Source organism: Pistacia vera, unplaced genomic scaffold (genome assembly GCF_008641045.1).
Source record: "Pistacia vera cultivar Batoury unplaced genomic scaffold, PisVer_v2 Contig249, whole genome shotgun sequence".
Lineage (NCBI taxonomy): Eukaryota > Viridiplantae > Streptophyta > Magnoliopsida > Sapindales > Anacardiaceae > Pistacia > Pistacia vera.
The window spans coordinates 589,734-617,700 of record NW_022196056.1 but is presented as its reverse complement, the minus strand read 5'-3'; the positions used below and the strand labels follow the sequence as shown (position 1 = coordinate 617,700).

General features: G+C 34.6%; 4 pseudogenes; all 4 read left to right on the top strand.

The window, feature by feature from the left end:
• The first annotated feature begins 5,914 nt into the window (after positions 1 to 5,914).
• On the top strand, positions 5,915 to 8,201 carry LOC116132132 (annotated as a pseudogene).
• Positions 8,202 to 8,328: 127 nt separating this feature from the next.
• Positions 8,329 to 16,079, top strand: LOC116132131 (annotated as a pseudogene).
• Positions 16,080 to 18,585: 2,506 nt separating this feature from the next.
• On the top strand, positions 18,586 to 20,416 carry LOC116132129 (annotated as a pseudogene).
• A 651-nt stretch (positions 20,417 to 21,067) lies between these two features.
• Positions 21,068 to 27,850, top strand: LOC116132158 (annotated as a pseudogene).
• Positions 27,851 to 27,967: the final 117 nt, after the last annotated feature.

Genomic DNA, 27,967 nt, shown 5'->3' with positions numbered 1-27,967 from the left:
GTAGACTGTTTCTTTGTCTTTCATGAAATGAGTGATCCTCCAAGTTTAACGTAGAAAACAATAAGGGATTTCCTCGTCATTGGACATGTACCCCAATCTGAGTCGCAATATGTCGTAATACTCAAGTTTCCATCTCGAGGTAAGAGAAGTCTCAGGCCAAGATCCTTTCAAATATATGAGAATCTTCATTGTTGCATCCATATGGGATTGTTTTGATGCATGCATGAATTGACTAACGATGTGAACTGCATAGCTGATATCTGGTCGTGTTATTGTAAGGTAAATGAGTCGCCTCATAAGTTTTTGATAGTGTGAGGGATCTTTTAGAGGTGGATCAGCTTTTGACGACGATGTCCCATTGTCATATTCTCGAGTGTTAAGTTTGGTATTTTGCTCAACAGGCACAATATTCGGCTTACAAGCTAATAATCCACAATCTGATAGGAGTTCCATGACATATTTGCACTAACTGAGGGAGATACCAACTGGAGATCTAGTAATTTCAATTCCCAGAAAATATTTTGGCTCTCCCAGATCTTTGATACAAAATTGCTTGTTGAGATACTCTTTCAGTGCTTTAATGGTGGTCTCATTGTTTCCTGTGATAAGGATATCATCGACATAAATTATGAGAGCGGTGAAAAAATTACCTTGTTGCCAAGAGAAAAGAGCATGATCGTGCTTAGATTATTTGAATCCTATGCTTGTGAGTGCCTTAGTAAATTTCCCATTTCATTGTCGAGATGCCTATTTTAAGCCATATATTGATTTTTGCAAACAACAAACTATATTCTCCCCCTATCTACGAAGACCCGGTGGAAGTTTTATATAAATCTCCTAATGAAGATCCCCATGAAGAGAGCATTATAAACATCCATTTAATGCAGTGGCTAGTCTCCAACAGAGGCAACAGAGAGAAAGGCTCGCACAATGACATGTTTGGCAATAGGTGAAAAAGCCTCCTAGTAATCAAGACCTTCTCATTGAGTCTTGGCAACAAGACGAGCTTTGTATCTTTTATGGTACCATCAGCGCGATATTTGATTTTGTAAACTCATTTACAACCAATAGGAGTCCGGTGAGAAGGATGAGGAACTAAATCCCATGTACGATTATCAGCCAGGGCATTAAGTTCAACAGCCATAGCTTGAAGCCAATGATAGTGTTGAATGACATCATAGTAACATGAAGGCTCCTGATTAGTAGAAATCTAACTAACACAAATCTTGGTGCAAGAGACAATCGGTCAAAACTAACATAATTAGAGATTAGATAAGTAGTACCTGAGGACTATGGATGGTGGGACAGACATAATCAACTATCCAAATAGGAGGTCGAATGCGACTGGAGGATCGCTGTGAGGGAACTATTTCTTCAATAGGGATGACAGGAGACAATGCCGAAGGATTGTGATTAGAAGAGGTGTATGTTGGTACATCAACAATGACTGGAGCAGAGTCGGTATGGATAACTAGAGATCCTGAATCTAGTGGAATTGGTGGGTCAGGAATAGGTACCATGGTAAGACAAGGTCCTAATAGAGATGGTGAGAAATCATCATCCATGAATGTAGACAAATGCTTAGGAGTTGATTGGCCAGCATTCGTGTCTTTAAAAGGAAACACATCTTCATGAAAGGTGACATCTCGAAAATGAAAAATCTGCTGGTATCTGGATCATATAGCTGATAACCCTTCTAAAGCATGGGATACCCATAAATATACAGCGAGTAGCCTGAGGGCCAAATTTGTCATAAGAACTGATAATAGTAGAGTAACAAAGGCAACCAAAGACATAGAGATGGCTGGTGTCAAAAGACTTGCCAACGAGAACTTCATGAAGTGTCTTTGCTCTAAGCACCCGGGTAAGCATGCAATTGACTAGGTAGGCAATAGTGACTGAGAATTTGGGCTTGGTGTTTGAGGGCTCATGCCACTTCTAATAAGTGATGATGTTTATGTTCTACTATCTCGTTTTGTTATAGGGTATAAGTGCAAGAGCTCTTATGAATAATTCGAAGGGAAAGGAATAAAAGGAGCATTGAGTATTAAAAAAGTCACGGGCATTTGGGTTTTGATACATTGCACTGTTGTGCAAAACTATGTTTATACCATGGGTAGGAAATTACGGATATGGGTAAGGGTTCGAGTTTTGGACAGCATAAGGAATATCCATATCCCTCGAGAAAAATCATCGACTATTGTAAGCAAGAACCTAGATCTATCATGATTTAGAGTATAATAGGTCCCCAAATGTCAAGATGAAGTAAGGCAAAAGGATGAGTAGTGGAGGTTGTACTTGTAGGAAAAGTGGTACGTGATTGTTTTGCAAGGGGATAAATCGAACATTTAGGTTGAGGAATGGACACAGTATGACCCAATCTTTGATGGAAAATAAATAATTTTTTATCGATATTTGTATTACAATGAGAATTTTTATTTTGTGTAATACAATTATTAGACTTTGGAAAAATTTCAAAATATTCACCAGGTATCGAATAGTACATACCATGATAGGCCCCACCCAAGCCCATCAGTTTCCCAGTAAAAAGGCCCTGAAATGAACATGTAGTAAGAAGGAAAATTAAAGCACATCTATTATTAGTACAAATTTTTGACACAAAGATAAGATTAAAATGAAAGGCATGGACAAAAAGGACATTTTTAAGGATTAAATGTTTAGAGAGATGGACATTCTTTATATGAAAGGCTGGAGCACTATTCTCGTTTGGCATGCATATGGATGTAGATGGTTTGGTGGGTTTACTGGTAGTAGGGAAAAAATTTGGGTTACAAACAATGTGGTCACTTGCCCCTAAGTCAATTATCCAAATATTATTTGAAAAAGAATTCAAACAAAAAGATGTACCTGTGTAGGATGCTGAGGTATTTGCCTACGAAATGTGATTTAACATCTAAATCAATTGATTGTATTGTTATGTGCTAATTAGCAGTGCTGAAATTTGATTTCCTGAAGGCATATTTATGGCTATATGATAAACTAAAAGATTTCCAGTTTTACTTGTTGGACGTATTGGGTTGCCCATGTAATTTCCAGTAGGTGTCTCGAGTATGGTTTCCTTGTTTGCAGTAGTCACAAAAAATTTCCCTTTATTATTCTTTGACCCTGGCCCATTAGACCGATTACCATTGGATCCACTTGCATTAGGCCCAACTGACCCGTTTGACTAGCAGCGTGACTTGGTGTCATAGGAGCCGTTGGATGATTGTAAGAGAGAGATGACCTTTTGGCCGTCGGATTGTTTGGACACATCATGGCTGTCCATGCCCCCATATAAAAGAAACTCCTTTTGTGTGTCGATGTTCTTTTCAAATTGATCAATTCTAAAAGATGAATTCAATTAAAAAAAACAAAAAAACCAAACAAACTCCTGCACTCAAGTGCTAATGTGGTTTTGTTGGAACTTAGCAAAACTGAAGGCTACAGTGGGTGGAAGGGGAACAACTTAATAACCCAGGATAGTAGTAAGTGCTGAAGATGATTTAATATGCATTAGGAAAATTCCCAAGAAAAATTGGAGGGGTCACAAACAGTCCCACTTAAACCAAGTTTCCTTAGACTTTTATCATCTTGTTGACAAAATTTTTGTAGACATACATATAACCATATAACTAGCTACTCACTGTCCTAAACTTAAGCTATAGTGGGTTGGTAAAGCTTGGAGATGACCATTGGAAAAAAAAAAAAAAAAAAACTAAGTAAGTATCTGTTTGAATTGCATGGACAAAAATGAGAGGCTAGTTGAGCGGCCTAGAAGCTTTGATACCATGTTAGAATAGGGCAAGAGAGGCAAGATAAGACTAAGAAGAGATTGCCTAAGTATGCCAGAGAGAAAGAATGGAGAAGAATAGTTTTATATTCGATTGTGTGTTTTGTACAAGTATACATTTCTCATTTATACTAAAGTGTAAAAGAATAAAAAAGAAATACAATATTTGTCATAATATCAAAAAAGATAACTGAATATTGATCATAAACATAATATTAATCAATCCTTGATTTACTCCAACATATCAATCTTTCCTTATTCACTCCACATATATATAGAGATATAGATATAGAGAGCTATCGATAGAGAAGAGAGAGAGAGAGAGAGAGAGAGAGAGAGAGAGAGGAGAGAGAGAGAGAGAAGAGAGAGAGCCTATCTTCAGATTTAAAAAAATGAAAATATTATACATATATCCAGACGCATAAAACACTTGTTATTAATATATATATTTACGTCTACATCATATTAAAAGTTTAAAACTCTTTCCATTATTTTCTACGTCCATCTTTTTTTTATGTTTATCCCTAAAATTTCTTATTCTCTCATTATCTCTTTTACTTTCCTATGTTATTCATTCTTAAAACTTTTGAAGATTGACATTGTTGAAGCTTTCACTCATCAAGATGCCCTACTTAGCTTCGTTTTTTGTTTTCTCAATTTTAGGTATATATTGCTCATTTCATTTTAATTTATTTTAGGGTTGAATCATCTTTATTTTTTAAAGGTTTTTTATTCTAATTTGATGGAAAAATACATGGATCTTGTAAGTTTGTTTGTGTGTTAAGAATATCATGCTTTCCTAAATTAAACCTTAACTATATTTACTGACGTTATTCTTTACCCTTCATCCACCACTTTCCTATATTTCAAACGTCACCGTTTAGCGGCTCAAATTTTAAAGAAATTGTGTTATATCTATGTTTATATTAAGAAATTTCCCATGTTTTTCTTAATTTATATTAAAAGTCAAGGTAACGTTAACTTAATTTAAGTTTTGGTTGACTTCAGCTTAAGCTAAGCTTGATCAAAGTTATGAAATTTATATTATAATCTTTTAAACAAAAAAAAAAAAAAAAAATTAGAAGAAAAAAAAGAGAGAAATAAATTTGTATATAACATTTGGGTGGATTGTGATTGTTGTAAACTCTTTTATTATATTGGCTTTAAGTGGATCGTTAGATTCTCGTGGTCTTTTGCTCTCTTTAATTGAAGGGGTTTTTCCACGTAAAAATTTCTTATGTTTCCTCGTGAATTAAATGTTATTTTTAATATAATTTGCTCAAGTTTTACTTCTCATGATTTTATCAAGTGCTAAAATATGTGTTATTGACTTGTTGCTTTTTTCTTTTAGATTATTGATATTATATTATTTTCTTTGCTTAAGGTTTGGTGATTTTTTTTAATTTTTCACTAGTTGTTTGACAAACAATGACGGAGTCACGAAAACCCCCTTGACAAAAATCCTAGATCCACATTTATATATATAAAGTTTATCAAATATTTATTATATACTTAGATATTGAGTATGCACCGACAAGGAATGACCTCGACTGGAGTCCTCCTGTTATTCTTATTCTATATATTTTTTAGTTTTACTACTTGTCCTTGGAAATGCATTTTCTAACTCCACAGTGGTAGGATCAAGATTCAATTCCACACAACTATTCACCAACTACAAGAAGAATTAATTAAGTGACTCATTTTAAACTTGGAATAAGTTTTAACAAATATTTCAAGTATTTGCAGAATAAGTACTTAAAAATTCCATTCTCATGATTGGGATTACAAAGTACACGTATAATAAGCGCACAAAATTAATTCCGTAATACCTACTGTACATATGGGATTATAAATTATCCTACTTATAGATAGAATCCATCCCTATCATTCATATCTTAATTTTAGAATACATTTCCTATCGTTAATTAATTTATTATTGATTGTAAAGTCTGAATGAAGAGGCCCCTTTACGAATAATTTACGTAGGCCTGTCAGGTTGTAAAAACCAAAACTCTGCTATATCGAAACCTGTAGCAGTCTTTCTCCTCACACAATGAATATCAGGAAGAAGAAACTTTCTTTGTCCGCCATTTGTTCTTCTTCTTCTTCCACTTTCCTGTTGCAATGGTATGTTCTGATCACGCCATGGATGGCCTGAAGAACTACAAGCAACTTGAGCTGCCTGGTTTTTTGGGTCCCAAAGCATTGCCTTTGACTGCAATGACATGGCCCTATGCCGGTGTTTCCGATGGTAGAATCCTTAAATGGCGAGGACCAGAGGTTGGTTGGACTGAGTTTGCTTTCACTGCACCAAACAGGCAAGTTTATGATAATCTTTTAAATTTTCAGCTTTATTGTTAAGTTTACTAGCTGTCTTGTATACATATCTAAAGGGAAACCCCATTTCCTTTGGGTCGGAATTTCTTCACCTAAAATGGTACAAATTATGTGCGGGATTTACAAGTTATTACTATTATTCCAAATTTTAGAGACAATTTCAATGGTGGGACATTTCCCAAAATAAATAATAAATTCAACTCTCCCACTCAAAGATTCTTTGGGTTTTTATTTGCTAGTTTTTGAAGTTTGTAGTTAATAAATATTTGTGTTAGTTTTGGTTCATAATCATAACTATGATTTGATCAGTTTTAGGATAGTATTTAGTTTTTAAAACTTATGTTCAAAGGAAAAATGTCATTCATGAAGTAATAATGGGGCGAGGCTCTAATATTTAGCATAATAATGGGTGCTTTAGTTACTTACTAGCATAAGAGGGTTGACTTAATTATGCAAAAATTGCGATCTAGTAGACGCAAGTACGTTCTTCTATTAATAGGAGCACAAATGATATGACTCATATGAGGGGACATAAAAGGGTCTGTTCTTAATTATTTTTACACGATCATATCTCAATCCTCCCCAAACCCAAAATACACATTTGTACCCTATTCTTATACCTATTTATTTTATTATTAATTTTAAACCCCTTAGTTTGTTAATTTAACTAAATATCCTCTAAAAAGTTTAAAAAGTAATAAAAACACCCCATCCACCACTTTCCAGATTCTGACACACCCGCCAAAGGTGGTCGGAATCTGGTATAATAGCTGGATCTGGAGGATAGTGCGTTAATTTATCATTTTCTGGCCATCCACTGAAATCTGGCCAGAAAGGCTAGATATTTGGTCATCGTTACAATCAAACAGGCCAGATCTGACCTTTTTCGACCAAATCCACGCCGATCTGGCTGGAAAATGCCATCTCGACGCGCGACTGGCCAGATCCAGCCATGTCATGCACCGATACGGTGACTCCAACCCCCCTTGAATGATGGTTAATGGGGTGGGGGTTTTTATAATTTTTAATATTTTTTACAAGAGTTTAGTAAATTAACAAACTTAGAGGATGTTTTTGTTAATTTTTAATTCTACACCTCATTATTCCCACCCAACTCTTACTTTTTCAAAATACCATCCAAAATATGAAATACTAAATTACCATACTATTTTGCAATTTATTATTCTTTGGATTTTTACTGACAATTGAATGTATATTTTTGAATAGGCACCGAGAGGTATGTGATGGGTCAACCAACACCTCGGACGAACCCACTTTGGGAGACCATTGGGCCTTAAATTCACCCCGAAAGTTTGTGATCTCTTCATTGCAGATGCCTATTTTGGGCTAATGGTTGTCGGACCTAACGGTGGTCAGGCCCAGCACTCGTTGCTTCGGCCGAAGGCGTCCCTTCCGCTTCACAAATGCCTTGGACATTGATTCCAAAACTGAGTTTTATTTTCAGACAGTAGCATCATCTACCAAAGAAGTACCCTTTTTTTCTTTTTCTTTTTTTGCTATTTCTGATTTAAATAACACAATTGTTGAATGTTGCAGAGATATATATTGGCATTGATCGGAGGTGATAGAACTGGGAGGCTATTGAAAACGATCCACATAGCAAGGAAGTACAGTGATGTTTAAAGGCTTAGCATTTCCAAATGGGGTGGCTCTAAGCAAGGACAATTCATTTCTTTTAGTTGCTGAATCAACTAAATTTCAAGTCTTAAGATTCTGGCTTCAATTCAACAATTTACAGTCCACAAGTTTTTGTCGGCTTCCAAGGTTTCCTGATAACTTAGAACGAACACTGAAGGAGAATTCGGGTAGCTCTGAACAGTGCAGAGGAAAAATTCGGAGAAGTAAAGATACGGAGTTGGATTCTAAAACTGTGAGGGGTCGGTATGATAATGATCCTGTAGGGTTAAGATAGATTGGGAGGGAAGATTGTAAAAGTATTGCATGGAAATGATGGAGCAGCACTTGACTCTGTTAGTGAAGTTGAAGAGCATGGTGGGAACTTATTTATGGGGTCATCAGTAAGCCTTACGTTGGCGTAATGGAGTCTAGCTAACTATTTTTCGAGGATGTCTTCATTTACGAAACCTTTTTTTCGAAAATAATTGCATCAAAATCATATTATTAATTTGTTTACTTGATTTGGATATTTTATTAGTGACCGTGCGGCAGGAGTGTGTTTTATGGAGATAAATGAATATGAAATCCAAGCTCAACCCCAATATCTCATGAGGAACAGTGCCACATTGATGTCTGTGCTTGCTTAACTGGATCACTGATTCTACAAATGTTCCTTCAATTATTATTGACCATGTTGTAATCTGACCCTCACTTTGCCCCAAAATATATCTATGAATTTTATTGTAGTAAAAGAATTGAACACGTGTGTGAATTGAGACTTGAAAGATTTGGTGAAGGTCCAAGTCCAAAATTTAGGGATTAAAACCAATGGTCATGTCTTAGCACTGAAGTAGTCACGAGGGACCATTAATTAATAATATTAAATCCTAAGTTATTGTAGAAGAAAACCAAAAACCAGAATCAACGTAGAATGTGGACCATTATCCTGACGAATATGTTTTATATTGTGATGATATTCTTGTCTATTAAGGACTAAGTAATACAAGTTAACCAAGGAATGGATGTGCTTTACACTTGATAAATAGAATCTTTTTACATAATTAAATGAAGCTCATTTTATTAAATTAAATAGTCGATGAAAAAGATCGAGGCTTTTTGCTTTATATACTTTATATCTGGGAACAAGGAATACGTTCCACCTTTCACGCGTGTTTGATTCTTCAATTGTGAAAGTCAAAAGTCAATGAAATAGTTAACCCATGTTTTATTATTAAATCCGACGTCGTTTTTTAGTAACTCCAAACTCCACTGCAGTGACACATTTTCATCTCCATTTCCTCAAGAATAGGCTTCACTTTCACTCTCACTCCTCCCTATACTATAGGGCGGAGGGACATAAAACGCTTGCGTTTCACACCTTTCCTTTTCGTTCCCAATCTCCGTCTCTTTTCGATCTCTCCTTTCTTAAGGTATCTTCACTTTTTTTCTTCTTTTTGTCTTTTAAATAATCCCTTTCTCCTTTTATTTTCTTCATACATCTCCCTCATTTCAGATCCAATCTATAAATGCGTGCGTAACATACTGTATATGATTCTTCTTCATTGTTTACTTAATTACAATTACATAATTTCTTCATTGGATTTTATCTGCCCAGAATCAGTGAAGAGACTTGACACTGCCCAAAAAAAATACAAGAAAAATAAAAATTGGATATATAGGAGCACATGGATTAGCAGCGTTGCACAGATACAAATACAGTGGGGTTGACCATTCTTATCTTGCCAAATATGTATTACAACCTTTTTGGGGTCGTTTCGTCAAAATCTTCCCTCTATGGATGCCGTATGTTTCTTTTTTCTTTTCTTAATATTCTCTTCTCTTCCTTTTGTTTTATTTTATTTTGTTCCGTTACATATGTTTTTTTTACACCTTTTTTTTGTGGTGTTTTGTTTCTGTGTTTGTTTCGGGATTTTCTTCAGACCACACATGGTAAGATATTTCTTAATCACACTTTAGTTGTATTTTGAAGTGTTTGTCGGGAAGATTCTTGATTTCTTGGCTTTTTGCTCATTGGTTATGTTGTTTTTCTTAGATACACTTACTGGGTTCATGTTCTTACTCATATCTGCACTGCTTGGATATGTAAGTAGCAATTTCTTTGCTTCCTTGTTTTTATAATTTTATATATGTTAGGTTTTCCACTTGATAATGTATGAAGTGAAAATTAATATTGCAACTGATGCATGATAGTTTTAAGTACTGAGGTTCACACCAATGGGAATTGGGTATAGTTTTGCATTCACAAGTTGTAATATATGTGGGTGACTGAGAAGATTCTAGGTGCAAACTTTTTTAGATTATTTGATATTGTGAAGGCCTTTTTCACGAAGATGCGCTTCATATTTTAAACAATTTTACTTTTATTACTTTTGATTTAATTTATGTTCAGATATATTCCACCTCGTTTGGATTCACCTCCACCAAGATGGTTCATTTTGCACATGGCTTACTTCTATTCTTGTATCAGGTTTGTTCTACTGCCCAATTATGTATGGGTTATTTTCTGTGCATGCATTAGTGCAATATTATTCCTTTTGGCATGATTTTCTGATACCAGCTACATGTTAGACTTTTGATGCTGTCGATGGGAAGCAAGCACGACGGACAAATTCATCTAGTCCATTGGGCGAGCTTTTTGACCATGGTGATTTCCCTTTATTATGTATTTTGCCCAGTATTTACTGTTTGACATTAATGCAATGTTGATGAAATTAATTCTTGGTGTTTCCATCTATTGCAGGCTGTGATGCACTTGCATGTGCGGTATGAATATACCATCTTTTGCTGTTATTTTGGTACTGTGTGTCACTGCAATTCCTTTTGATATGTTGTCGCTGCTTTCAGCTTGAGGCCATGGCTTTCGGAAGCACTGCCATGTGTGGAAGAGATACTTTCTGGTTCTGGGTAATTTCAGCTGTTCCATTTTATGGAGCAACAGGGAACAGTAAGTATCCAAGCCATACTGGTTCTTTCTTTTGCATAAATTGAATAGAGTCAGCACTAAGCAAACTATAAAGTTATTGATTTATACATCAAAAGATGACTGCTCTTTAACCCTGTATGATGATATATTTATATATTTAAGGCCTTTCTTTGTGTCTGCAGCCTTCTAATTATGACTTAAAGATGGGTTTCTGTTTCCAGTAGTGTTTTCTCTATATAAGTTCTATTTGCCCTAGTTTTTGTTAACTAAATCATCAATATTGATGTTTTGTGTTGTTTTCAGCTATTTTACCATACCCTTATTCTTCCGGTGGTCAATGGACCTACAGAGGGTCTTATGCTTATCTATGTAGCCCACTTTTTTACAGCCTTAGTCGGTATGCTCTTACAAATTTTTCCTTCTTGCACGTAAAGTATATATTTATGTATTTTTAATTTTAATTTTCTCTGTTTCCCTTTGATAGTTCACTTGATTCTTTTCATAGGTGCTGAATGGTGGGCTCAGCATTTTGGGAATTCTATCCCCTTCTTGAATGGGTGCCACTGATTAATGGTAAGGCTACATAATTAGGAACGGTGATTACTATATTTGACATGCGCTTCACTATAGCTCAGAAACTTTGACACTTGAACACATAAATTTAATTATACTGGATATAGTTATGACAGAGTATTGGTTCTCATTTATGAATAGATTATTTGCTCAAAACCTTCATATGGGACATTCGATGCTCCATTTTGAATATTATGTGGTGATGTTAGTTGTGAAACTGTCTTTAGACTTTAATACGAATAATTTTCATATTGCTTACTGTTGATGGAATGTGGTCTCTGTATTGTTTTTATTGTGTTGTTATTTTAGAACGTTGGCCTAGAAACATCTTTTGAGAGGGCTTTTCCAGCAGACTATATTGGCCCTTCATATTTAACATTTCTTTATTCATGTAGGATACAATATGTTTCATGTAGAGTGGTTGGCTTGGTGGCACATGCTGCCCCAATGCATTCTGGATTTTAGACACTTTTCTACACATCATCACTACTTCTTATGATAATATGATATATCTTTGATTTTTTTTGCTCCTGACTGCCCTTGCCAACTCAGTTGTGTTTGCATACTATTACGTGTTTTTCTGTTGCGTGATATGTTTGTTACCTGAAAAGGAAGTATTATTGTTTGCTGAAAAAAAATAACCTTCAAATGTTGATTGACAGCTAATGATGCATGTTGTGGTAGCTATTGTAATAATTATCTCAGGAAACATGATGATAGTTTGGTTAGTGATTCATTCAGTGTTTTCTTAGCATATGCTATAATACCTCTTGATATTACCATTGTTTTCTCTTTTCCATCTTTTTGGATTTGCACACTAACTTGTTCTGTTTTGTGCTATAATTTTTTTGGTTACATACTTATTTCCCCTTTTTTTAACTTCAGGATCACAACTTACAAAGCGTGTTATATATGAGATAGCCTTTGCTGTTATTCCTACGCTTTACTCCAAGTAAGTGGTTTTTTTATCCTAAAGGTTGAAATTTGAACCTGGCTTTGGTCCATGTACATGTACTCTATGATGTCCATATTCTTGCTTACTCACTTGTAGATTGATTTTTTTTGTAGAGTCATTTGTTGCTTATTCATTTTATTACAAGTTTATTCTCAGTGCAGCTTCCAAACGGTTGGGGTTTGTGAACCCACAATATGGAATAGGCATCTAGACTTTTTATTGGTGTTTCTGCCATCCTGATTTCTTTTTTGTTATGGTCTTCTGTCCATGTCTGTATAGTTTATTTGGGCTCAATTCTTAGCATGGAAGGCATTTTGAAATTGGAATGGCTAAGATATTTTGTACATATGTATTTTTTTTTCACCAGAATTCATAATTAGACTATACCTGGCTTAATTTGGGCTCAAATGTATGGCCTCATTCAAGCTTTTTTGCTGAGTTCTTCTTGATCTCCCTTGTGTGTTTCTATCTTTCTTTGCAGCGTGTCGAATGTCTACAATGTCGTTCATGCACAAAGGAAGCATGTTACTGGCTTGGCTATGGTAATTCTTTAAGTTTGGTACTTGATTCGTAATTCCAATATGCTTATTAGGCGTTGTTGTTTGTTCTTGACAGCTTTACCCTTTTGTTGTACTTATCGGAGGGTGCTTGCATGGTATACCTCGCTTTTGCCCACTGTTTCTCACGTTTAACACTATTTCTGGATATTTGCGTTCTTATACTGGATACGTTTTCTTATGCAGGATTATTTGTCTCCTTCTGATATAATGAGGAACTATCCACTTTAGTTGTATTGGGGAACTGGACTTGCGTTTGGGTTCCTTGTGGTAAGATATAACATTTATGTTTCTGCATCATAGAATCTCTTAACTTCTTTGAATTTTTGATATATTCATTATTGCAAGTGAAGATTACATTTGAAACAAATTATCGTTTGCCTGTTGCCATTTAATGGAAGAACCAAATAATGTGCTCATTGTTGTGTTAGTTGCTGCTATAGCCTTCTAGTATCTGTCATTTCCGAACTAATGATGTCTCGATTGGGGGTCTGTTCTGTGAATGAGTCATGGTGCCCGGACTTGGAGTTTGTGCATCACTAGGAATATATGATGGATTTTTTTTTGTGTGTTGTGTGTGTGTGTTTGGGACGGATCCAGCCCGTGAGGGTTGGCCAAATTTTAAAAAAAAAAAAAAAAAAAATACTAATATATAGGTCCCCAAAAAATTGCTACTAATATATATGCCTAGGCCTACTCTCAAATTTTTTGAAAATGAGAACTATTTTACATATATCCAAGCCCATAAAAAACTTGCTATTAATATATATATTCCAAGCCCACATCATAATAAAAGTTTAAAACTCTCTCCACTCTTTTTTTCTACGGCTCGGCTTGCTTTTTATGATTTTATTTCTAAAATTCTTTACTCTCTTATTCTCTCATTCTCTTTCTCATGCTATTCGCTCTTAAAACTTTTGAAGACTAAAATTGTTGAACCTTTCACTACTCAAGGTACCACAATTAACTCCGTTCTCTGTTTTATTAGTTTTGGTATGTATATTGCTCATTTCAATTTAATTTATTTTAGAGTTGAATCATGCTTATTTTTTGGATGTTTTTTATTCTAATTTGAGGGAAAAAGACATGGATTTTGTGAGTTTATTTTGTGTTTCGTCTCTAAGAATGTTCTTGCTTTCCCAAATTAAAATCTTAACTATATTTTAAAGGACGTTATTCTTTACCCTTCACCTACCACTTTCTTACATATCAAACGTCACCGTTTAGCTGCTCAAAATTATTAAAGAAATTTGAGTTACTATCTATGTTTATACCAAGAAAATTTCACCTTTTTTTTTTGTTAATTCATATTAAAAGTCAACGTAATGTTGACTTGATTTAAGTTTTGGTTGACTTTAGCTTATGTTAGGTCTGATCAAAGTTATGAAAATTTATATTATAATCTTTGGAAGTCGAAAATAAAAAAAAAATTAAAAGAAGGTTTTGCTTAAGGTTTATTTAACACATTTACTCAAAAATTTGCTTTTCATAAATTTATTCAAGTAAGAAAATATTTTGTGTGTGTGTGTGTGTGTGTATATATATATTCCTTTTTCTTTTGTTGAAATTTCCTTTTCAGTATATGATTGAATTCGTTGTTCGATTGTTGCTGATTAAAAACTTATGTTGATAGGGAAGGATGATTCTGGCTCATTTGTGTGATGAACCCAAGGGACTGAAAACTAACATGTGCATGGTATGTAGCATTCACTTGATTTATGAGACCAGCGCTTTGCTTTTTAGAATTATTGGAAATTTATTTTTTCTTTTCACTTTCTTGCACAATTGATTTATAGTTTTCCCTTTTTTGTTGTTACTCATTGTTTACTGGCTGGACTACAGATTATTTACGTTTCAGAGATAGATGGAAAACAATTTTTTTCTACCTTCCTGTTCCTCTTTGAAGTGTTTGAATTTTGATAACATTACATGCCCTGCATGTTTTTTGGATTAATTCTCATATCAAAATTGGGGTTTCTAAGTTTTATGTGTTACTTGTGCAGTCACTATTGTATCTTCCCTTTGCCATTGCAAATGCACTTACTGCCAGACTAAATGATGGGTGTGTTGAAGTTTGGTTTACTTAGTGTATTCAGCGGCCATTTTTGTCAGTACTTAGTCTGGACTGTTGGCTCTTTTTCATTTATGGACACCTTTTGTTCATTGTTGCAGAGTTCCATTAGTTGATGAATGCTGGGTTCTGCTTGGGTACTGTGTATTTACAGGTAAATAGTATTATTGAATTATTAAGCAATATGCATGTTGAGAATATCCTGTGAATCTGCATTTCATACAGCATCTTCCAGAAACTCTGTTTTGTATCAGCCTGGTCAGTTGACCTAGTAATCTCATTAAATTTTCTTTCTGGAGAAGTAATTAAATATGAATATTATAGACAATCATTGTTCCTTTATGTGCATAAAATTATGATTAAACTTTTTTATAAATTCTATGATTTTTCTTTTTAGTTTCACATAAAGTGTATTTCTTGTTCATGATCAGAGAGAAAGTACTTTTAATGTGACATAGCTTTTATATTTTGTGCTTTGTGCCTGACGATTCTCTTTTGCTAAACCTAGTGGCCCTCTATCTCCACTTTGCCACATCTGTTATTCATGAAATTACGGCAGCTTTGGGAATATATTGCTTCAGGTAAGTAATTTATAGTAACCATATATTGTTGATCTAGTTATTGGAATTTATATTGATTAAATTTTTGGAGCCCAGGAAATCATTGTATTTGTTCATTGTTCAATATCTTGATAACTTTATAATGCTGCAGTATTAAGCATTGTTAAGGTCTAGATTAGAAGATTGTTTCCTTGCCTTGGAATTGGACTGTCATTTGAAAAGTTTTTTCCTTGTTACATGACAGGATAACCAGGAAAGAAGCTTGAAAGTTTCTTTATGCTTAGGTTTGGGTATGCTCTTCCCTTGTTTGTGACCTATGTTTTTTCATATTGCTGTTACTTTTACGCTCAAGTTTAGAGTTCTATCTGTTACCAATATGTATTTGAAATTTTCTGCTAAGCGGAGTTTTTTGATTAGGGCAGATTTATTGTGCTATTTCCATCATGTTGAGCGGGCAAGTTAAGAGCAATGCAACACAACCAGAATCTGGGATATCATTTTTGATTTAGTATTTGATAATAGATTTTTGGATCCAGTGTGTTGGGTTCATACACACTGTTCTAGATTATATATTAAGGTTCAGAAACGGAGTTAGGTAATTAAAGGTGTGTAAACCATACAGTTACTTGTGATAGTAAAATTTTATTATTGGTACGAGTTTTGTTGGTATGAATTTTTAAGTGTCTGGATGAGTTTTGGGACTTTCATTATATTGTTTTAGGCAATGTTTTAAAACCCGGACCGCCCCTTGACTCGGTCACAGGGCCGGTTCCTGGGTTATCCGATCCAGCCAGTCAGACTGGCCATGTCAGCACATCTTTGAGTAGAGTTTAGAGAGTAAACAGTTATAACAAGTTAACAGATTTACAGTGTTTTACTGTTCTTAAAACACCAAAATCCCTAATTTCTCTCCCTCTGTTCGTCTCTTCCTTTGAATTCACGACACGCTGTCCTTATTGTATAACAAACAATTAACGCCATTCTCTTTTCTTCTTCCTTCTTTAAGAAGAGTCCATCAAGTTCTCAACTTTCTTTTAATGGTCGGAAACGACTGGATTAATAGTTATCTTGAAGTAATTCTTGATGTGGGTCCAGGCCTTGACGACGTTAAATCGTCCATGTTTTTATGAGATAGAGAGAGAGGCAGGTTCAGTCCTACCTGATCCTTTGTTGAAGAAGTTATCATTGGCTTTGATGAGATAGATCTCCATCGCTCATGGGTTCGTGCTCAAGCAACCAGGAGTCCTTAGGAGAGAAACATGAGGTTGGAGAACATGTGTTGGGGGATTTGGAACTTGGCTTGTCAGAAAAAGCATGTTTGATTTTAGTCTTTAGATGTTTTGAATGTTATTGACAATCTAGTTTTAGGATGTTTTGAATGTTACTAACGATCCAGTTTTAGGATGTTGTTTGGTTAGATTAAATAATTTGTGAGTTACAATAAAACCTCTCTTTAGTCATAATGGTCGGACTAACTAATTTTATTACTATGAGGAGGTTATAACTTAATAAAGGTGTAGTTATAAAAATTTCTTATTTTATAATTCATGTTCTAGTAGTACAATATTAGGATTTTAATTCATGTTTTAATAGTATTAGAGTTTCAATTCAGCGCTTCAATTGCTTACTTTTGAAACGGATAGAAGATCGTGTCTTAGAACCAATAAAGATAATTATCTTTGATGGAATTGTAAATGCTAGGGGTGTTCGGTTTCGGGTACCTTACACTTTTTGAAGGAACCGGAACCGGAACCAACGGTTTCTTGAAATTTGGAACCAGAACTGGAACCGGCGGTTCCGGTTCCTAGGTACCCAGAACCAGAACCTGTAACAGCGGTTCCGGTTCCGGTTCTGGGTATCCTGTAAAATTACATGACCCCCCAAAAGTTTTTAAAATGGCAAAAAAACCTTTAAAAACTTACAAATACCCCCCCACCTGGCACTTGTTAACAAAAATAAAATTACAAATTATAAATTCTAAATTACAAACTCCATTACTTTGTAAAGGTAGATTCTCAAAAGTCAAACCAACTTACTTTAAATGTTATGAAATATAAATATAAATGTATTCACATTACTTTTTCTACAAAAATTTATATTAACTCCCCTAATCTTTAATTTTATTTTATATTAGTCTCGGTTCCTGGTTCCGGTTCTGGTTCCTAACTATAGGAACCGGAACCGGAACAGCACAGTAACGGTTCCAAAAATTTGGAACCGGAACTTACCCATTGACGACTGGTTCTGGGTAAGAACCGGAACTAAACCCAGGGTACCCGTCGGTTCCGGTTCCAACCGGTTCTTTTGAACACCCCTAGTAAATGTAGTTACTACCTGGTTAATTGATGTGAAGCCACAAACAATTGTCAATTGTTTTAAACATTACAAAATTAAGACCCCCGATTTTGATGAATTGCAAGTTACAATTGAAGTGGATAAGGAGAATCAAAAAGTCATTATAGAATTGAGTGATCAGATTCGACAACTTTTCTACATTAATCAAATGGATATTAATGTCTTCCTTAATCATCCAAATGAGTAATAAGTCATGTATGCTTTAACAAAAGAATAAATCATTGTTATAATTAGACAAGAAGAGAAAGGAAATAATTATGAGGATGATAATACGGAAATACAAAAAAATTTCGTACCAAGAAACTCTAAACTCTAAACATGCTTGAGAAGCTAGAAATGTTTTGGCTTAAACAAGAAAATGTTTATGCTAACGAGTAATGTATCTGCAAGTTAAAAAACGTGGTAACAACTTTAAAGCATAATTTATTGTCCCAAACAACTTTAGATAAATATTTTATTTAATCTTAAACCTTTAATGTAATATAACATATATTTGTTTACAATATACATATAATTATTACTATGTGGATGCAACTTTCTTTAGGACGAGAATTAGAAAAATTATAACTTATTACAATGTGGAGTTTATTCTTATTTATAACTATCCTAAATTAGGAATAGAATTTTTTATGACTATGTAGAGTTTATTCCTATATAGAATATTACTATAAAGAGGTTTTACTGTATTTAGAAGAGTTTGTTGTTGTGTAGCTCGAAGGGGAAGCAGCTCAGAGGATGGCGAAAGGTTGGCTTGAGCATGAAAGATTTTTGGTGACCCGGTTTAAGCCCCGGGCTGGTTAGACCGATGGTTTGGTACTATTTTGTCATTCTATTATCGGTCCAAAGCAGGTTTTAAGCTATAACTGGGTTTTATATTAAGTTGGATCGGAGTCGAGACTGGCTCTCAGTCGGTCTGGTCTGGTTTTTAAAACAGTGGTTTTAGGTGGTTGATTCTAGGTGAGGCCTTGTATTATCTGTTGAAGCCATTCACATGGGTGAGAGATTTTCTATCACGATATCTGGCAACTTCAATGAATGCCTTTGATTTCCTCTGAAGAATTGCAGCAATTTGGTTGGCGGTCTTGAATTAAGAATCGCTAGCGCTAGGTCGCGACTCGTGAATGTGTACTTAAAAATGACGGGTTTCATTTCAAAACGATATATTTGTATAATAACGATACAAATAACCGCTGAACTTTTTCTATTTCTTCATATATTTGTAATAGGATAGAAATTATACACTAGATCTTTAGCCATCGTTGATGATCAAACATGACCAGATCTGACCGTAGATCTGGCCTTTTTCGGCTAAATCCACGGCGATCTGGCTGGAAAAGGCCATCTCGGCGCACAACCGGCCAGATCCAGCTAATCTGCACCGATACGGTGACTCCAACCACCCTCGATGATGGTGGCAACTACCAGTATTTAATGGGTGGGTGGGGGTGTTTTTGTAATTTTTAATATTTTATTATAAGAGTGTTTAGAAATTAACAAACTTGAGGGTGTTTTTATTAATTTTTAAATTTACCTCATTATTCCACCCAACTCTTACTTTTCAAAAATACCATCCAAAATACCAAAACAAACGGATTACCATAATATTTTGCAATTATTATTCTTTGGATATTTACTAACAATTGAATGTATATTTTTGAATAGGCAACGAGAGGTATGTGATGGGTCAACCAACCCCTCGGACGAACCCATTGTGGGAGACCATTGGGCCTTAAATTCAACCCCGAAAGTTGTGATCTCTTCATTGCAGATGCCTATTTTGGGCTAATGGTTGTCGGACCTAACGGTGGTCAGGCCCAGCAACTCGTTGCTTCGGCGAAGGCGCCCTTTCGCTTCACAAATGCCTTGGACATTGATTCCAAAACTGGACTAGTTTATTTTACAGACAGTAGCATCGTCTACCAAAGAAGGTACCCTTTTTTTCTTTTTCTTTTTCTGCTATTTCTGATTTAAATAACAAGCAATTGTTGAATGTTGCAGAGAATAATATTGGCAGTGATCGGAGGTGATAGAACTGGGAGGCTATTGAAATACGATCCACAAAGCAAGGAAGTTACAGTGATGTTAAAGGCTTAGCATTTCCAAATGGGGTGGTCTAAGCAAGGACAATTCATTTCTTTTAGTTGCTGAATCAAATAAGTTTCAAGTCTTAAGATTCTGGCTTCAAGGTTCAACAATTACAGTCCACAAGTTTTGTGCGGCTTCCAGGTTTCCTGATAACATTTGAACGAACAATGAAGGAGAATTCGGGTAGCTCTGAACAGCGCAAGAGGAAAAATTCGGAGAAGTAAAGATACGGAGTTGGATTCTAAAACTGTGAGGGGTCGGTATGATAATGATCCGTAGGAGTTAAGATAGATTGGGGAGGGAAGATTGTAAAAGTATTGCATGGAAATGATGGAGCAGCACTTGACTCTGGTAGTGAAGTTGAAGAGCATGGTGGGAACTTATTTATGGGGTCATCAGTGAAGCCTTACGTTGGCGTAATGGAAGTCTAGCTAACTAGTTTGGAGGATGTCTTCATTTACTGAAACCATTTATTTCGAAAAATAATTGCATCAAAATCATATTATTAATTTGTTTACTTGATTTTGATGTTTTTAGTGACTGTGTGGAAGAAGGAGTGAGTTGTTTATGGAGATAAATGAATAATGAAATCCAAGCTCAACCCCAATATCTCATGAGGAACAGTGCACATTGATGTCTGTGCTTGCTTAACTGGATCACTGATTCTACAAATGTTAAAATACTCCTTCAATTATTATGACCATGTTTCTAATCGACCCTCACTTTGCACCAAAATATATCTGTGAATTTTATTTTACAAAAGAATTGAACAGTGTGTGAGTTGAAATTTGAAAGATTTGGTGAAGGTCCAAAGTCCAAAATTTAGGGATTAAAAACCAATGGTCAATGTCTTAGCCTGAAGTGGTCACGAGGGAGTTTGGAAGGGACCATTATTAATAATATTAAATCCTAAGTTAATTGTAGAAGAAAACCAAAAACCAGAATCAACATAGAATGTGGACCATATTCCTGACGAATAATGGTTTTATATGTGATGATATTCTTGTATATTAAGGACAAAGTAATACAAGTTAAACCAAGGAATGGATGTGCTTTACAGTTGATAAAATAGAATCTTTTAACATTAATTAAATGAAGCTCATTTATTAAATTAAATAGTCGATGAAAAAGATCGAGGCTTTTTGCTTTATATACTTATATCTGGGAACAAGGAATACGTTCCACTTTCACGCGTGTGTTGATTCTTCAATTGTAAAAGTCAAAAGTCAATGAAATAGTTAGGTTAGTAATTAAATCCGACGTCGTTTTTTAGTAACTCCAAACTCCACTGCAGTGACACCATTTTCATCTCCATTCCTCAGAATAGGCTTCACTTTCACTCGCACTCCTCCGCTATACTATAGGGCGGGAGGGACATAAAACGCTTGCGTTTTACACACTTTCCTTCCGTTTCCAAATCTCCGCCTCTTTCGATCTCTCCTTTCTTCAAGGTATCTTCGCTTTTTTCTTCTTTTTTCTTTTAAATAATCCCTTTCTCCTTTATTTTCTTCATACATCTCCCTCATTTCAGATCCAATCTATAAATACTGCGTAAACATATGTATATCGATTCTTCTTCATTGTTTACTTAATTACAATTGCCTAATTTCCTCATTGGATTTTATCTGCCCAGAATCAGTGAAGAGACTAGACACTTGCCAGAAAAAAATACAAGAAAAATAAAAAATGGGATATATAGGAGCACATGGAGTAGCAGCGTTGCACAGATACAAATACAGTGGAGTTGACCATTTTATCTTGCCAAATAAGTACTGCAATTTTTGGGGTCGTTTCGTCAAAATCTTCCCTCTATGGATGCCGTATGTTTCGTTTTTTCTTTCTTTAATTAATCTCTTCCTTTTGTTATTTTATTTTTTTCGGTACATATGTTTTTTACACCTTTTTTTTTTTGTGTGTTGTTTCTGTGTTTGTTCGGGAATTTCTTCAGACCAAACATGGTAAGATATTTCTAATCACACTTTAGTTTGTATTTGAAGTGTTGTCGGCAAGATTCTTGATTTCTTGACTTTTTGCTCATTGGTTATGTTGTTTTCTTAGATTACACTTACTGGGTCATGTTCTTACTCATGTCTGCACTGCTTGGATAGTAAGTAGCAATTTCTTTGCTTCCTTGTTTATAATTTTACATATGTTAGGTTTTCCCCGATAATGTAAGAAGTGAAAATTTAATATTGCAACTGATGCACGATAATTTTAAGTACTGAAGGGTTCACACCAATGGGAAATGGGTATAGCTTGCATCACAAAGTTGTAATATGTGGGGTGAACAATGAGAAGATTGTAGGTGCCAACTTTGTAAGATATTGATATTGTGAAGGCCTTTTTCACGAAGATGTGCTTCGTATTTAAACAATTTTCCTTTTATTAAGCTTTTGATATTAATTTGTGTTTCAGATATATTCACCTCGTTTGGATTCACCTCACCAAGATGGGTTCATTTTGCACATGGCTTACTTTTTTGTATCAGGTTTGTTCTACTGCCAGTTATGTATTTGTTCTACTGCCCAAGTTATGTAGGGTATTCTCTGTGCATGCATTAGTGCAAATATTATTCTTTTTGGCGTGATTTTCTGATACCAGCTACGTGCTAGACTTTGATGCTGTCGATGGGAAGCAAGCTCGACGGACAAATTCATCTAGTCCATTGGGCGAGCTTTTTGACCATGGTGATTTCCCTTTATTATGTATTTTGCCCAGTATTTACTGTTTGATATTATGTGCAATGTTGATGAAATATATTTCTTGGTGTTTCCAATCTATTGCAGGCTGTGATGCACTTGCATGTGCGGTATGAATATACCACCTTTTGTTGTTATTTGGTAACTGTGGTCACTGCAATTCCTTTTGATATGTTTGTCGCTGCTTTCAGTTGGAGGCCATGGCTTTCGGAAGCACTGCCATGGTGGAAGAGATACTTTCTGGTTCTGGGTAATTTCAGCGTTCCATTTTAGAGCAACATGGGAACAGTAAGTATCCAAACCATACTGGTTCTTTCTTTTGCATAAATTGAAAGAGTCAGCACTAAGCAAACTATAAAGTTATTGAATATACATCAAAAGATGACTGCTCTTTAACCTGTATGATGGATATAATTTTAATATTTAAGGGCCTTTTTTTGTGTCTGCAGCCTTTTAATTATGACATAAAGATGGGTTTCTGTTTCCAGTAGTGTTTTCTCTATATAAGTTCTATTTGTCCTAGTTTTTGTTAACTAAATCATCAATATTGATGTTTGTGTTGTTTCAGCTATTTTACCAATACCCTTATTCTTCCGGTGGTCAATGGACCTACAGAGGGTCTTATGCTATCTATGTAGCCCACTTTTTTACAGCCTTAGTTGGTATGCTTACAATAAATTTTCCTTCTTGCACATAAAAAGTATATATTATGTATTTTAATTTTTATTTTCTCTGTTTCCCTTTGATAGTTACTTGAGTTCTTTTTCATAGGTGCTGAATGGTGGGGCTCAGCATTTTGGAATTCTATCCCTTCTTGAATTGGGTGCCACTGATTAATGGTAAGGCTACATAATTAGGAATGGTGATTACTATTTGACATGTGCTTCACTATAGCTCAGAACATTTGACACTTGAACACATAAATTTAATTATACTGGAATAGTTATGACAGAGTATTGGTTCTCATTTATGAATAAGATTATGTGCTCAAAACCTTCATATGGGACATTTGATGCTCCATTTTGAATATTATGTGATGATGTTAGTTGTGAAACTGTCTTTAGACTTTATACGAATAATTTTCATATTGGTTACTGTATGACGGAACGTGTTGTCTGTATGTTTTATATGTGTTATTATTTTAGAACGTTGGCCTAAGAAACATCCTTTGAGAGGGCTTTTCCAGAGACTATATTGGCCCTTCATATTTAAACATTTCTTTATTCATGTAGGATACAATATGTTTATGTAGAGTGGTTGGGGTGGCACATGCTGCCCCAATGCATTCTGGATTTTAAAACTTTCTACACATCATCAGCTACTTATGATAATATGATATATTCTTGATTTTTTTTGCTCCTGACTGCCCTTGCCAACTCAGTTGTGTTTGCATACTATTACGCGTTTCATTCTCATTTTCTGTTTCGTGATATGTTGTTACCTTGAAAAGGAAGTATAATTTGTTTGTGGGAAAAAAAATAACCTTCAAAATGTGGATTGACATGCTATGATGCATATTGTGGTAGCTATTGTAATAATTATCTCAGGAAACATGATGATAATTGGTTAGTGATTCATTCAGTTTTTCTTAGCATATGAAATAACTCTTGATATTACCATTGTTTTCTCTTTTCCATCTTTTTTGGATTTGCACACTAACTTGTTCTGTTTTGTGCTATAATATTTTTGGTTCATACTTATTTCCCCTTTTTTAACTTCAGGGATCACAACTTACAAAGCAGTCAGTATTATATGATGATAGCCTTTGCTGTTATTCCTACGCTTTACTCCAAGTAAGTGGTTTTTCTATCCAAAGGTTGAAATTTGAACCTGGCTTTGGTCCGTGTACATGTACTCTATGATGTCCTATATTCTTGCTACTCACTTGTAGATTGATTTTTTGTAGAGTCATTTGTTGCTTATTCATTTTATTACAAGTTATTCTCAGTACAGCTTCCAAACAGGGTATTGGAGTTTGTGAACCCACAATATTGGAATAGGCATCTAGATTTTATTGGTGTTTTTGCATCCTGATTTCTTTTGTTATGGTCTTCCGTCCATGTCTTAGACCTGGCTTAATTTGGGCTCAAATGTATGGCCGTTCAAGCTTTTGCTGAATATCTTCTTGATCTCCCTTATGTATTCTATCTTTCTTTGCAGTGTGTCGAATGTCTACAATGTCGTTCATGCACGAAAAGGAAGCATGTTACTGGCTTTGGCAATGGTAATTCTTAAGTTTGGTACTTGATTCGTAATTCCAATATGCTTATTAGGTGTTGTTGTTTGTTCTTGACAGCTTACCCTTGTTGTACTTATCGGAGGAGTGCTTATGGTATACCTCAGCTTTTGCCCACTGTTTCTCATGTTGAACACTAGTTCTGGATATTTGCATTCTTTATACAGGATACGTTTTCTTATGCAGGGATTATTGTCTCCTTCTGATATAATGAGGAACTATCCACATTTAGTTGTACTGGGAACTGGACTTGCGTTTGGGTTCCTTGTGGTAAGATATAACATTATGTTGCTGCATCATAGACTCTCTTAACTTCTTTGAATGTTTGATATATATTCATTATTGCAAGTCAAGTTACATTTGAAACAAATTATCGTTTGCCTGTTGCCATTAATGGAAGAAACAAATAATGTGCTCATTGTGTGTTGTTGCTGCTATAGGCCTTCTAGTATCTGTCATTTCCGAACTAATGATGTCTCGATTGGTGGGTCTGTTCTGTGGTATGAGTCATGGTGCCCTGACTTGGAGTTTGTGCATCACTAGGAATATATGATGGGACTTGTGTGTGTGTCTCTCTGTGGTGTGTGCGCGCGGCGGCTGGGGATTAAAAAAAAAAAATACTAATATATAGGCCCACAAAAAATTGCTACAATATATATGCCTAGGCCTACTCTCAAATTTTTTGAAAATGAGAACTATTTTACATATATCCAAGCCCATAAAAAACTTGCTATTAATATATTATTCTAAGTCCACATCATAATAAAAGTTTAAAACTCTCTCCCATCTTTTTCTACGGCTCGGCTTGCTTTTTATGATTTTATTTCTAAAATTCTTTACTCTATTCTCTCATTCTCTTCTCATGCTATTCGCTCTTAAAACTTTTGAAGACTAAAATTGTTGAACCTTTCACTACTCAAGGTACCACAATTAACTCCGTTCTCGTTTTATTAGTTTTGGTATGTATATTGCTCATTTCAATTTAATTTATTTTAGAGTTGAATCATGCTTATTTTTGGATGTTTTTATTTAATTTGAGGGAAAAAGACATGGTTTGTGAGTTATTTTTGTTGTCTCTAAGAAGTTCTTGCTTTCCCAAATTAAAATCTTAACTATATTTTAAAGGACGTTATTCTTTACCTTCACCTACCATTTCTTACATATCAAACGTCACCGTTTAGCTGCTCAAAATTATAAAGAAATTTGAGTTACTATCTATGTTTATACCAAGAAAATTTACCTTTTTTTTTTGTTATTATATAAAAGTCAACGTAATGTGACTTGATTTAAGTTTTGGTTGACTTTAGCTTATGTTAGGTCTGATCAAAGTTATGAAAATTTATATATAATCTTTGGAAGTCGAAAATAAAAAAAAAATTAAAAGAAGGTTTTGCTTAAGGTTTATTAACACATTTACTCAAAAATTTGCTTTTCATAAATTTATTCAAGTAAGAAATTTTGTGTGTGTGTGTGTGTGTGTTATATATATTCCTTTTTCTTTTGTTGAAATTTCCTTTTCAGTATATGATTGAATTGTTGTTCGATTGTTGTGATTAAAAACTATGTTGATAGGGAAGGATGATTCTGGCTCATTTGTGTGATGAACCCAAGGGACTGAAAACTAACATGTGCATGGTATGTAGCATTCACTTGATTTATGAGACCAGCGCTTTGCTTTTTAGAATTATTGGAGAAATTTATTCTTTTCACTTTCTTGCACAATTGATTTATAGTTTTCCTTTTTGTTGTTACTCATTGTTACTGGGGACTACAGATTATTTACGTTTCAGAGATAGATGGAAAACAATTTTTTTCTACTTCCTGTTCTCTTGAAGTGTTTGAATTTTGATAACATTACATGCCCTGCATGTTTTTGGATTAATTCTCATATCAAAATTGGGGTTTCTAAGTTTTTGTGTTACTTGTGCAGTCACTATTGTATCTTCCCTTGCCATTGCAAATGCACTTACTGCCAGACTAAATGATGGGTGTGTTGAAGTTTGGTTTACTTAGTGTATTCACTGGCCATTTTTTGTCAGTACTTAGACTGGACTGTTGGCTCTTTTCATTTATGGACACCTTTTGTTCATTGTTGCAGAGTTCCATTAGTTGATGAATGCTGGGGTTGCTGGGTACTGTGTATTTAGGTAAATAGTATTATTGAATTATTAAGCAATTGCATGTTGAGAATATCCTGTGAATCTGCATTTCATACAGCATCTTCCAGAAACTCTGTTTTGTATCAGCCTGGTCAGTTGACCTAGTAATCTCATTAAATTTTCTTTCTGGAGAAGTAATTAAATATGAATATTATAGACAACATTGTTCCTTTATGTGCATAAAATTATGATTAAACTTTTTATACATTCTATGATTTTCTTTTTAGTTTCACATAAAGTGTTTCTTGTTCATGATCAGAGAGAAAGTACTTTAATGTGACATAGCTTTTATATTTGTGCTCTGTGCTGACGATTCTCTTTGCTAAAATAGTGGCCTCTATCTCCACTTTGCCACATCTGTTATTCATGAAATTACTGCAGCTTTGGGAATATATTGCTTCAGGTAAGAAAATTTATAGTAACCATATATTGTTGATCTAGTTATTGGAATTTATTGATTAAATTTTTTGGAGCCCAGGAAATCATTGTATTTGTTCATGTTCAATATCTTGATAACTTTATAATGCTGCAGTATTAAGCATTGTTAAGGTCTAGATTAGAAGATTGTTTCCTTGCCTTGGAATTGGACTGTCATTTGAAAAGTTTTTTCCTTGTTACATGACAGGATAACCAGGAAAGAAGCTTGAAAGTTTTGATGCTTAGGTTTGGGTATGCTCTTCCCTTGTTTGTGACCTATGTTTTTCATATTGCTGTACTTTACGTCAAGTTTAGAGTTTCACTTGTACCAGTATGTATTTCCATCGTGTTGAGCGGGCAAGTTAAGAGCAATGCAACACAACCAGAATCTGGGATATCATTTTTGATTTAGTATTTGATAATAGATTTTGGATCCAGTGTGTTGGGTTCATACACACTGTGCTAGATTATATATTAAGGTTCAGAAACGGAGTTAGGTAATTAAAGGTGTGTAAACCATACAGTTACTTGTGATAGTAAAATTTATTATTGGTACGAGTTTTGTTGTATGAATTTTTAAGTGTCTGGATG